The sequence below is a fragment of the Saccostrea echinata genome, unplaced genomic scaffold (assembly GCF_033153115.1).
Source record: "Saccostrea echinata isolate AGI-Se365-2 ecotype Australia unplaced genomic scaffold, CSIRO_AGI_Sech_v1 ptg000001l, whole genome shotgun sequence".
NCBI classification, from domain to species: Eukaryota; Metazoa; Mollusca; class Bivalvia; order Ostreida; family Ostreidae; genus Saccostrea; species Saccostrea echinata.
Window position 1 is genome coordinate 21473518 of NW_026889750.1, and position 12885 is coordinate 21486402.

Sequence of the window (12885 nt, forward strand, 5' to 3'; positions counted from 1 at the left end):
TAGTACAGATGTCAAGTCTCAGCCGTTATGGGTTACATGTATCGAAATAGCCCGATTAGGCCATTCCAGGTTTTTTCTATGTTTAGCGTCCATCCATCTTTCAAAAACCTACCTACACATATGTACCTATTCGCAAAAAACACACAAGCCAAAAAATAAAAAACAGACTTTATAGTCATAAAAATGACGTCATTCAAAGAATTTGATTTCATTAATCTTATTCTTGTAGAAAGAACTATTCATTAGCAAAATTTAAGTATTAAATGCTTAAAATATAACTAATATGACACATTGTAAGCAAAAATTTAGAGAAATATACAGAATTTAAAGATATCGACCAGAATAATCAATTTCAGGACTCCTGATTTTGTTTGTTTTTTCTGATGTGGGGTATCAAAAACCAAGGCGCACGCGGACGCTAAACAGAAAAAACTTGGAATGGCCTTATTTTTAATGACAAAAATATAGGCCATACAATCGGGGATAAAATTTAACAATTTTGCTATGAAAGTTCAATCACTCAAAGAAGGCAGAGACCGTTCACGGTAGCTCAGTCGGTAGAGCGCTCGCTCCTTGATCGGGAGGTCGTGAGTTTGAATCGCGGCCGCGACTGAACCAAGTCGATAAAAAATGGGTAGCAACTGTTCCTTCGCCATGCGCTCGGCACTTTGAAGTGAAAGTTGCGGGTGAGACCTTAAAACCCGAGGCCCAGTGTCGCAGTAGGTGCTGGCACGATAAAGATCCCTCACTGCTAAATGGCCCTGAGTGCCGAGTAAAGGTCAAAATTTGAAGCCCTTCTATATGAGTAAAAAATTCTCGCATGGGGCGTAAAACAACATACAATCAATCAATCAAAGTAGGCAGATCAATGTAGAAAATGTTAACGAAAGGTTAACCTGTGCCACCTTTCAGAGTAACTACATGTATGAAATGAACTCGTCAATGGATGCATTGACGGTCGTTGTAACAAGAATAGATATGGATTACCTCATATCCAAGATTTTCGACTTTTAATTTACTCCAATTTTCACTAGAAAAAAACTGCACATGTTATGAAACTAGTGTATAGTTCTTCATGTCCGTAGCAAATACTGTCACCAGTCTAAGCGTTACTAGCAAACAGTGCACACACCTGTGCTTGCAAGACCAAATAGCCTAGGTCTACTCACGTGCGATGAGATTGTTAATCGCATCTTCTCAGATCTTTCACGTTGTTTTTCCGAGAAGTTACGATTGCAGGTAATTACACACAAAATTAATCTTTTTTGTTTTTTAAATTGATCGAGTTAATCGATAACCTAGCATCGCTTTAGATAACTCGAGATCCTTTAGTGCCGAGACCCTCTAGTGCTCCAGAACAGGGTCGGATCCAGCAGTTTTTGAAAAAAAAGGGGAGGGGGGGTTTCTAGGTCAAACCGCAGGCACTTTAATTCAAGCCCGTAGCAACGGTTTCCAAAGGGGGCAACCTCTAAAAAGAGTTGACGAGCAGAATAAAAATTAAATAAGTAAATAAAATAACAACCTGTGCACCACACTGTAAAATCCTATTTGGGGGGAGGGGGGGGGGACTTCATCTAACTTTTCGGTACATTTTATTTCTTGTAAATGTTTCATTTTTCCGTATTTTGAACTTTCCCGCAACAAAATGTACGGGTGAGCATCCAATGCAAATCAAAACATATATTAAAATTATAATAAAAGATTTTTTTTTTAATGAAAAAGTGAGCCCCCACCCCCACATACTACGGGGACATTTTGAACCTTTCTCTTCATTGATTAAAATATACTCCCTTTCATGATTTTTTTATGCTTACTTCTTAAAAATAGTTACTTTAGAAGATGGTCAAAAAATGGCATAGCCGTACGTTCGCCGGAATCTTCCGATGATGTTAAAGTGAAATGTTACTTGTGGGTGGTCGAGGAACGGGGCCGGGGTTGTGAAGGTAAACGGAGGAAAGCAATGAGCAAAACTCTATCTAGCGAGCAGAAAGGGCAGAAATTGAAGTACATGTACTTATTTTATTGAAAATACTTGAAGATAAGTGAAATAAATACAACTAATCTGCAACTTAATATATATGTTTGATGTCCGTTTGTGGCTAATATTTTTATACCCCTGCTCCGAAGGAGAGGGGGGGGGGGTATACTGTTTTACCCTTGTGTGTCTGTCTGTCTGTCCATATCAAATTTTTCGTCACAGTTTTCTCAGCAACTACTCATTGCAGATGCTTGAAATTTTAGCACATACTTTGTTGAGGCATGCCATATGGTGGGATTCATTTTTGTACGAATCTGATGTCAACTTCCTGTTTATCCGTGCGTCTGTCCGTACCATACATAACAAATTTTGGTCGCAGTTTTCTCAGCAACCCCTGATTGCAGATGCTTGAAGTTTTAGCACATTCTCTGTTTAGGCATGCCACATGGTGGGATTTATTTTTGTACGAATCCGATGTCAACTTCCTGTTCATCCGCGCGTCTGTCCGTACCAAACATGACAAATTTTCGTCGCAGTTTTCTCAGCAACTACTGATTATTGATGTTTCAAATTTTAGCACACTCTTTGTATAGGCCTGCAATATGGTGGGATTAATTTTTGTACGAATCTGATGTCAACTTCTTGTCCATCCTTGTGTCTGTCCATAACTGAAGTTGTGTACATTCACATCAGAATGTACATTCACATCAAAGCGGGGGTATTTGGAAGACATTTCTTTGAATAAGCTAGATCAACTACCAAGTACCAACATATCTTATGTGGTATTTGACCCAGAGACTACTGGGTTAGGTTCGTGGACAAATTTATCTTGGAAGAAATATCTAAGGAATACTTAAATGTAGTTGTATTATTTAAGGTTAAAGAGTAGTGTTGCAGGTTTTTTGACAGGCCGAGGGTTGCATTTTGTTCAATTTTGTCCCAAAAAACAAAGGAAATTGAAATATTATAAATAAAATTTTACTTTATTTTGTTTAATAAAATATATTTCTTTGATTTTAATAGGAAAAAAATTCACCATAATCACAAAAAGCATTTTTATGGACTTGTTCTGTGAAACCTTTATTTGAATCTGATATTGGCAAATGGGGGTACCTGTTTTGAGAAACTCTCTCTCAGTAATAGTATTGACAACCCCTTCATTGTTTACATTCATCATACCCTAGCATGAACAATCTAAATATTTTAGCACAGTTTTTTGAAAAATCACAAGTAGGTCCAGTACCAGGAACCTACCTTAAAGAAGAATGGAGTTAAACTATGATTTTGTTTTCCAAAAACATATCCGAGTAAATCCACATACAGTTTTAATTTTAATTATCAGCTATGTCGTCTGATCCAAAAGCTGTCAATGATTTTTTTTCTTTCGTTAGTTTTAAATTAAGCGCCAAAATATTGAAACGGAAGTTTCCGATTTACTCCCCTTCTTTTGTTTTCATTGGTGATCTAATATGGCGGTCAATCTAAAGCGAAAAGATGAGTCAGGAGACAAGAAGTACGTGTTCTATACCACAAGAAATTGTAGATAACCAAGATCTTAGTTTCATAGAAGAATTAAACATTATAGATGAATTGTATTTTAATTAAAATAATAATGTGAACGAAGACGAAAGCAGTTATGACGAAAACTTTGAATCTGATTCCGACAATGATGAAGACGTGGACCTTGTAAATATTGAACCATCAGATGAGGACACAAGGGAGTATGTTGCCCAGGCCCTTTTAGAAGTGATACATGTGGATGTAGGGAGTTCTATACTGAACCATACAGTTCAGTTATTGACGTGGAATCGGCAATCGAATTCCGAGAACACTGTAAAGAAGTCAGCAAGGATGAACTTGATCCGATTATAAAAGCGGAACTGTTTTCCCATCGCCGTTCAGGTGTTCATTCACAAGCAAAGAAACAGAACAAAAGAAAGAGAACGACCCTATCAAGAATTCTACTTCAAAGGAAAACAGTTATGTAGATTGAAATTTTGTTTTATTCATGGTATAGAGAGGAAAAAGTTGCAGTCCATCGCACACTCTCTTGAAGTTGATGGACTGTCTCCTAGAGATCATAATGGGACTGGTAAAGCTTCAAAACATGCACTGAGCTACCAGGATTCAGAAGGATCAAGACATTTTTGATGAAATTCGCCCCGGACAATGCCCTACCTCTGCCAGGTAGACTTCCCAATTACAAGAATCATCAAGTTCTTTTGTTACCATCTGACAAATCTACTGTAGACATACACCGAGAATATGAAAGTCTTGCTAAAGAAATGAAATACAGAAGCATAAGTCTGCGAACATTTCAAAGACAATAGCAGGAACTGTGTCCAAATATAGTTATTACAAAACTTTGTACTGATTTGTGTCAGAAATGTCAGGAATTTGCAAACAGAATTTCGAAAAGTGGCAATCTTGCTGAGGAAGAGAAAGAGCAATTACTTTCAGAGTACAATAATCATGTTCAGCTTGCCAAAGAACAAAGGGACTATTATCGTGAGAAGGTCAAACTAGCAAAACAGAATTTTCTGCAATTGCCAATTGCTCTTCAAGATTCAGGTAAGTTTTCAAAACAAATATTTGTAACCCATTAAAAATCATATGTAGGATATAATGTATAAATATGTACATTAATGGCACAGAAACAAGTATAATATGTTTGACATTCTATGAAATTCTGATGGACTTCAATGCTCTACATGTGATGAAGAGCTAAAGCAGGTAATTTGTAATAGTTATTTTGATAAAATGTTAAATCTCAGCTTTGTCAGACTGAAATTGTACCACTCTTGTCGCTGATTTTTCTTTTATGTATATCAAAATCTTTCAATTTTTTAATAGGTAACCCACCACAGTCAGTTCAAACCACCTTGCACTATTCCTGGGATTATGTTCAACAGGTTCATATTCCACACCATGCCCAACAAGTGGGGCCAATTTCCTTCAAAACCCCTCGTAATGCCATGTTTTTGGTATCTGCTCTGAAGGATCGGGTACCTTTCATCATAAAAACTGTCTTAATTAAGGAATTTTTTCCTTTTGGTGATATTCAGGATCTGTAAATCCTTTTTTTTTCACTTCATTTATTTTAACCCCATTTCATTTACATATAAAGCATATAATATATTCAAGAAATATATTGAGTCTACCCTTTCATTATGTATGTGTTTCTTTTTTCTTTCTTTTTTTTTGGGGGGGGGGGTTGGTTGGTTGGTTGGGAGGTACCCTTTTAAGACAATTTTAATTTAGCATTTACCATGTAACATCTTTGATTTTAATTTATATGATTATAATTTTTAATATCTATATGATACATGAATTTAAAATGAGAACTCCACAGAGAGAAATTTTTGTTAAGTGATTGCTTTATCACCAATACATATATATTTATTTGGATACCTGTCGGTTTATTTGTTGTTTATTTTTCATTCATGTATATGCTTATTTTACAGGAAAACAGGCCTTTTATCTTATTGATGAAGCAGCTAATCCTGGGAAATGAGCTAACAGTGTTACAAGCATGGTACATCATTACTTTGATAAGTTTGGGCACGGCGAAACAGATCTCGAAGTTCACTTTGATAACTGCACAGGACAAAATAAAAACAATGTTGTGTTATGGTATGGTCTTTGGATAGTATTGACAGGTAGGTTGATGCTGTTATTGTTATAATTTATGTAATAGTGTTTACTACAGTACACCAGTTTATTAGTGTAATGAACACTTTACATGAATTCAATATATATCAACAGCATCTCGTGAAAGGAAAGATACCATGTTTTCAACATTTTCTTCAGGGCTACACAGAACCATAGAATACTCGATGATGGTAGCTGGCCATACAAAATTTGAGCCAGACGCATTTTGGCGTTTGGAAGTGCACTGGAGAAACACCAATGCTGAAACAATATCACAGGTACTTTTATTTACAAGTACATGAATAATATTATGATAATCTAGTCATAATATATTTATTCGATAAAGTTTTCTTTCTACGATTAAAAAATTAGAGATTTTATTTCATTTTTCTGGTGTCTTTCACAACATATTTTCCCAATGTGTTTTAGGTGGAAGAATCCGTTAGGACTTCCTGTAGAAGTGGTCACAATATACCACAGGTTGTAGGCAATGGTGAAGATCCTGTCCTTTTCTATGAATTGAAGAATTATTTACAACAGTACTTTAAACCTCTGAAGTACCTACCCCGCTACCACCATTTTTACATGGATTCAGAGAATCCAGGAATTATTAGATGTCGGGAAAATGCTTCCTCAATGCCTGTCAATTACATGTTACTGAAAAGCAAATTTAAAGTAAAGTTCCCATTCCTTCTCCATCAGCTATTGAAGGCATTGAACCTGCTCGACAATGGTACTTGTTTGACCACATCAGAGAACACTGCTATTCAGAAACAGCAAAAGAATGTATATGTCCAAAACCTACTGTTCCCAAACAAGAAATAGACTTGACAGAATGCATTGAAGAATATAAACCAAAAGTGGCAGAAAAAAGGCTTTACTAAATTAAGCTTGTAATTCACTAATTGTGAATTGTGACATGTTTCAACATGTATGATCTGTTTCTAATTATGTGCAGTTTATTAAAACATGTTTGCCTTAATGCTTAAAGTTTATAGGAAAGATTTACGTGTGCTCTGGTTAATTCTGTATATGTGTTTTTTAACATGTGTTTTGTACGTGTTTTAACAGTGTTTTATCAAAGCATTTATGTTTTTTTTTATATGTAGGGAAGTTGTGATTGATTGTTTTACATATTATCTGATCAAGTCAGGTTCTCTATATGTATGAACTATGTCATACACATGTAAATAACATTGTTTTATGAGAGCATGTATGGTTTGTTCAAAGTAAGGCAAGTTGTGATTTACTGATGGTAAATTCTAAACATTGTATAATTGTCAATTTACATGCTTTATCAAAACACATGCTTTTAGTGAGTTACAAAGTTACAATGTACAGCTGTAACATGAAAAGGTTTCTATTCATTTTACCAAGTAACACTTTCATAATTATCTGCCAATATGTAATTTATCCATATATGATAATTGGCTAATTGCCTTATGCTTTGCATAAGATTATTTAATTTCATTCTTTAGTGTTAAAGTGGTGATATAGTTATGTACCACCAGGGGCCCGTTTTACAAAAGAACGTACGACTAAGACCAAAATTTAATTCTGCTAATAACTTTCTAATTTACAAAAAAAAAAAAATAAAAATGGTTTCAATATATTTAAAAGGTAAGTAGAAAGATACCTTTTACGCTAGCAATTTTAAACAGAATAATTCATTTTGCAAAAATTTACAATCAACTGAAGTTTCTGGTCTTAGTCGTAAGTTCTTTTTAAAAACGGACCCCTGATCATCATCACTAAGTACATTGTACATGTTGAGTGTACATGTACATGTTTATCTATGTTTTAGCATGCTCTTATGTGTACTATGCAATGTGATAGGCATTTTATTTCCCAGGACGTTTATTGTATTTATTTCCCCAATAGCTTAAGGAAGCGCTAGGCACTGCACACTGAAGAGTACTAACTCCTAGGGTAGTTTTATGCAGTTAGAGTGATCTGCTATTAGATGCAAGATTAGAATAAACTAGAATCTACAGTGAAAGACACAATGTGTACTAGATAAAAGTATTCTAACCATTATATTAGACCAATATAAAGTAACTGAATAAATTATTTGTATGTATCTTCCCAATGTAAATAAATATCAGTAATTTCTGTTCACTAAGACTTCATTGACTTTGAACATTTTTCCAGGGGAAATATGATAGGTACCTTATAATGAAAATGAACTAGATAAACTCAATATGTACACCTTTATATGACATACTTTTCTCCAAGTCCAAAAACAGTTTATGTTAGTGTTAAAAGCTTCCTTAAAAATTGAAGATTTATGAACACAGAATGTATATGAAAATTGAAAGTTTTATAAACACCGAATATATTTGAACTCTTGTAAATATGATTATGTAAATGATAAGAAGTCTACTTTATTTTGTTACCATGACAACAATGATTACAATTCTGTACGCTTCTAGAATTCCCATTCCATTTCTATTTAGAAAAAAAAATACATTTAAGTCATTACTTTACTTTGGTTTTAGACTGGAAGTAATGTGTTTAAATATCAAAGAAAAGTGTGTATTTTTAAACCGTAAAGTGCCTTTTTATAAAATAACTTAATAAAGGGTTAATGAACAAATCTGGTCATATCTCGCTCTACCGACTAAGCAACCGTGACGGCTTATTAATGAATAGAAATCACTGTTGCTTATTTAAATGGAGAAATACATGCAAGTAAAGTGTTCAATTAATTTATCTTGCCCTAATAAAATGTTAGAAATGTTTGAATTGATTATATTTAGAGTATATGCTGTAGATTTCAATTTATTCAATTTTCTATCTCGGGGCAGATCACTCTAACTGCTTAAAAATACCATGGAATCAGAATTCTTGAGTGTGCAATGTATACTTGGAGAGGGTCGTTAATCATTTTGTGATACAGGTGAAACATTATAAATGAACAAATTCAATGCACATTTTGGAAATAAATACATTGCTACTAAACAAAAACACAAACAAAAGTTGGATTTTATTAAATACTCAAAACTATAATTTAATTTTACTACTTATTTACTCAACTCTGTGCAACAATAACAACCTTAATCAATCAAAATGCAGACAACCTAACAAAACAGTTGCAAAAGAAGTTAGATTCAAGGTACATGTACAATATTAATATTAATATATGAATGAGTTAAAATTGAACTTAAAATATGGCTTTTCATTAGCATTGCGATAGATAATAGTAATATCACAAACGTGGAAAACAAAACCAGAAACACTACTAACTAATTACGCCATACCGGCATTTTCAAGGTGTAATATACAGGTATTATAAAAAGTTATTATCAGTTATTATATGTTTTCGATTTATACCCCCATACCAGATGCTGATTTGTCAAGTTAATAATTGACGTCACTGCGAAAGGATTCTCGTAATCACGTGACAAATGTTTTTCATTATAATGTACAAGAAATCAATAACTACCTGTTAGTCGCTATCGAGCGGTTAAAATGGACTGGAAAAGTAGCAGTAATTCCACATCCAAAGGTACGTCATTTATATTTTTTATTTTTTTTTTTTTTAAATGCATTGTCGATAAATTTTTCTGGCTACAGTTGTGATAAGATGCGTTTTAAAGGTACATGCTAACCCTAGAGAAATACAAATTTCAAAACGGTGTTAGGCTTGTATAAGGTGTGACATGACTGTTATGAAGCTAAGATATTGATTTTATCATTGCTGCGATTTATTGCTTCAACTCCAATATTGTCCTCAACTAGAAATTTTTAGATCAATGATGAAATTATCTTCGAGACCGCAAATATCAGGGTAAAGAAATATATTGTATAGCTAAATTAGATATCTTAGTCCTGAAGTCAAATAATCACACTTGACACATTCTCAACAGTTGTTTAAATCCATGTTTGTCCTTTTATCATGATGAGCTTATTTTTATTGGCGATGAAATATTGGGAAAAAACACTACAGGAAAGAGTTTATTGACCTTACCAATAACATATGTCCTTGTCCCTATATATATATATATATATATATATATATATATATATATATATATATATATATATATATATATATATATATATGTCAGTACATCACGAATACCTTGTGTGTCATTGCATTTAAGCTATCCCATTTCCTCAACGGTGGCTTTGAATAAAAAGACGTTTTTTTTGTAAATGAGAAAATCAATGGTGATCTGATTTCATAGTAATTCAATGAATGAAATAGTTTCATTACTGTATTGTCTTCAGGTTCATTCCGTTAACTGATAAAGAGAAATGACTTTCAGTAGGTGCGGCCTCACGACAGATTATGCTTACTCCTCCGTGGAACTTGATCGCATCCATGGTGTTTCAAGGCTTGAGCTCACCTTGTCCTCAAATTTATCATTTGACTGGATTTTGAGCTTGATTTCTTTTTTGTTATCTTGCATTGAGCTTAATACCTTATTTTCATATTTATAAATGGCTTTCTTAGGCTTAAAAGTAGACCGATCCTTCGGATGAGACCGTATAAACCGAGGTCCCTAGTCGCATTAGGTTCTAGCACGAACAAGATCCCTCACTGCTAACTGGACCTAAGTGCCGAGTGTAGGTAAAAATTTGCAGCCCTCCACCGGCAAGTGATGGCGTCTCCATATGAATGAAAAATTCTCGAGAAGGACGTCAAACAACAAACAAACAAAAAACTTATATTAGGCTCAACGATAAAATGTTTTTTGTTTATGGTAATCCGAAAAATAACTTCTTTAAGCCTTATTGTTAAAAATAATTCACAAAATAATCAATCTTATCTACGGACTCTATTTTATTGGCATTTGATGGTAAACAAGCTTTTTTTTTCTTAGACCTTATCGAAATTGAACATTTTCGAGGTAAGATACCTTAACACAGTCAAAGGTTATAATTTCAATGTGTATTTTTGAATAGGAAAATCATGTTAATTTTTTTTAAACGGGTAAAGGGGGGGGGGGACATATTGTTTAAATATTATCTCATTCTCTCCTAAACCCCCTTTTTAAAAACAATTTTTTGATCCCATTCGCCCATTTTTTGAAGGCATCCACATTTTAATGGTAAATTAATTAATATGGTAAATAATTTACGTTCATCTGATTTATCCCCCTTCTATGAAGTCTTTCTTGCTGTTCAATGCTTGTTGAATATTGATATTAGATATTTTCGCTATTTCGTATCTCACCTAACACCAAAGTAGTGATGTTAAGCCAGTTCAAATGCATGTTTAGTAATTTATCAGTTTGTTAAGTAGTCGACGGTTTAAAAAGGGCACCGAATGCTTGATTGAAACATTATCGTGAATATTGTTGCAATATCATAACACATCGCTCACCTAAGCACATTGGGTAGGAAAAAGCACAAATCACTTCAGTATTGAAAAGTTTAAAGGGGGGGGGGTTGGATTTTGAACTACATAAGGATGCTTCCATATCAATATAGCAAATGGCTTTGCTGTTCTTGAGCAGAAGATTTTTAAAGATTTTTTTCCTATATATTCCCTTGTTAAAAATTTTATCCCCCATTGTGGACCCTCCCTACCCCCCACCATTTGAACAAATTTGAATCTACCTGACAAACTCCCTGAGGATGCTTCCATATCAATATGACTAAACATGGCTTTTCTGTTGATTTTTTCCTATATATTCCTATGTAAAAATTTGATCCCACATTCTGGCCCCACCCTAACCCTGGGGGTTATGATTTGAACAAACTTGAAGCTACACTACCTGAAGATGATTCCATATCAACATGACATAAACATGGCTTTGCTGTTCCTGAGAAGATTTTTAAAGTTTTTTCTTATATACTACCTGAGGATGATTCCATATCAATATGATTAATCGTGGCTTTGTTGTTCTTGAGAAGATTTTTAAAGAATTTTTCTATATATTTTTATGTAAAACTTTGATCCCCATTGTGGTCCCACCCTACCTCTGGGGGTCATGATTTGTACAAATTTGAATCTACACTACCTGAGGATGATTCCACATCAATATGACTAATTGTGGCTTTGTTGTTCTTGAGAAAAATATTTTTAAAGATTTTTTTTTATAAATTCCTATGTAAAATTTTGATCCCCTATTGTGGCCCCCCCTACCCCCCCCGGGGGGTCATGATTTGTACAATCTTGAATCAACACTACCTGAGGATGATTCCATATCAATATGACTAATTGTGGCTTTGTTGTTTTTGAGAAAAACATTTTTCCTAATTATTTCTATGTAAAACTTTGATCCCCCATTGTGGCCCCACCCCAACCCCGGGGGTCATGATTTGAACAAACTTGAATCTACACTACCTGAGGATGATTCCACATCAATATGACTAATCGTGGCTCAGTTGTTCTTGAGGAGAAGATTTTTAAAGATTTATTCCTATATATTCCTATGTAAATTTTGATCCCCCATTGTTGCCCCACCCTAACCCTGGGTGTCATGATTTGAACAAACTTGAATCTGCAATACCTGAGGATGATTCCACATCAATACGACTAATCGTGGCTCAATTCTTCTTGAGGAGAAGATTTTTGAAGATTTATTCTTATATATTCCTATGTAAAACTTTGATCCCCCATTGTGGCCCCACCCTAACCCTGGGGGTCATGATTTGAACAAACTTGAATCTACACTACCTGAGGATGATTCCACATCAATACGACTAATCGTGGCTCAGTTGTTCTTGAGGAGAAGATTTTTGAAGATTTATTCCTATATATTCCTATGTAAAACTTTGATCCCCCATTGTGGCCCCACCCTTACCCCGGGGGGTCATAATTTGAACAAATTTGAATCTAAACTATGTAATGAACATACCACGTAAGTTTCAACTTTTACAGCCCAGTGGTTCTTGAGAAGAAGATTTACAAAAGGTACCACCAAATTTTCACTAATTCTTAATTATCTCCCCTTGAAAGAGGGCGTGGCCCTTCATTTGAACAAACTTGAATCCCCTTTACCCAAGGATGCTTTGTGGCAAGTTTGGTTGAAATTGGCCCAGTGGTTCTGGAAAAGAAGTCGAAAATGTGAAAAGTTTACAGAGGGACGGACAGACAGACAGACGGACGACGGACAAAATGTGATCAGAAAAGCTCACTTGAGCCTTTGGCTCTTTTCTTTTTTTTGGATCTGAAAAGCGAAAACACATCAGAAGTCTCGAATGACAGATGACAATTTGTATATATTATACTTTCATGTATACTACTTGAATCTGATTTGTCGAGAAACATTTGCTAAAAAACACTTAATATCCGCTGAATA